This window comes from Silene latifolia, chromosome 11 (assembly GCF_048544455.1).
Source record: "Silene latifolia isolate original U9 population chromosome 11, ASM4854445v1, whole genome shotgun sequence".
Taxonomy (NCBI): Eukaryota; Viridiplantae; Streptophyta; class Magnoliopsida; order Caryophyllales; family Caryophyllaceae; genus Silene; species Silene latifolia.
This window is the reverse complement of record NC_133536.1, coordinates 170313719-170314810: the sequence shown is the minus strand read 5'-3', so window position 1 is coordinate 170314810 and position 1092 is coordinate 170313719. Positions and strand designations below refer to the sequence as shown.

The following is a 1092-nucleotide window of genomic DNA, read 5'->3' as shown; positions in this document are numbered from 1 at the left end:
TTCATCACATTTCATACCAACCGAGGAGAACTTACCCAATGGTACTCCCACACCACAACACTTAACCGAAAATTTCATTGCAAAATACGCATTTATCTAATTAGTCGAAAGAAGCCAATTTGGGGGGATGCATAGTGAAGACCCCCATTCCCACATGGAGACTTTTTGTGACTATTGTGTTGCGATTTCACAAACCGGAGTGACTCAAGACCAAATTCGATGGGTCTTATTTCCTTTTTCTCTAATTGCTACCGCGAAACAATGGTTGAAGAGCCTTGATAAGGCTACTCTTGGAATTGACTCTTGGAAGAAGTTGGCTCTAGCTTCCTACAAAACATTCTACCCTCCGGAAAAGACTAATATGCTAAGAGCTCAAATTACGGGTTTTAAGCAAAGGGACGAAGAATCTTTGTATGAAGCTTGGGAGCGATTCAAAGGAATTTGTCGCTCATGTCCTCATCATGGACTTAGCGAGTGGTTCTTGGTACAACAATTTTGCAATGGTCTTTATGAAGACTCAAGAAACATTCTCAACATGGGATCAAATGGTATGTTCACCGAAGTTGACGATAATCAAACTTGGAACAAGATTGAGGAAATGGCGGTCCATAATTCACAATATAGTAGACCTCGCAAGGCTACTAGAGGAGGAAAGCATGAAGTGGACTCTATTACTCAATTGGGTGCTCAACTTAGTGCTCATTTCGATACCATTAACTTGAAATTTGAGAAGGCTATGGCTAAGCTTGAAGAAGCTTCAAAATCACCAAAGCATCATGTTAATGCCATGGTGGCATCTTCATCAATCCCAAGTGGGATATGTGAGAATTGTGGAACTTTGGGACATGACCAAAGTGAATGTAGGGGAACAAATGAGAAAGTGAATGCTTTTCAAGCATACAAAAGTGGTACTCCCTATTCCAACTATTACAATGAAAACGCCAAATTCCACCCAAATCTCTCATACAAAAGCCAAAATGTTCAAAACCCTCAACCAACGTACACCCCACCTCCCATGAGAAACCAAAATCAAAGACCCTTTTACAACCAAAACCAAGGTTATCAAAATCAAACTCCAAATGCAAAAGAATC

The 1092-nt window shown here is 40.4% G+C and overlaps 1 non-coding gene across 1 annotated transcript; it reads right to left on the bottom strand.

Annotated features, from left to right (window-relative positions):
- Positions 1-361: 361 nt before the first annotated feature.
- Positions 362-468, bottom strand: LOC141616578 (small nucleolar RNA R71). The gene has a single exon (XR_012530915.1). It is a non-coding gene; the product is annotated as a small nucleolar RNA R71 (small nucleolar RNA).
- Positions 469-1092: the final 624 nt, after the last annotated feature.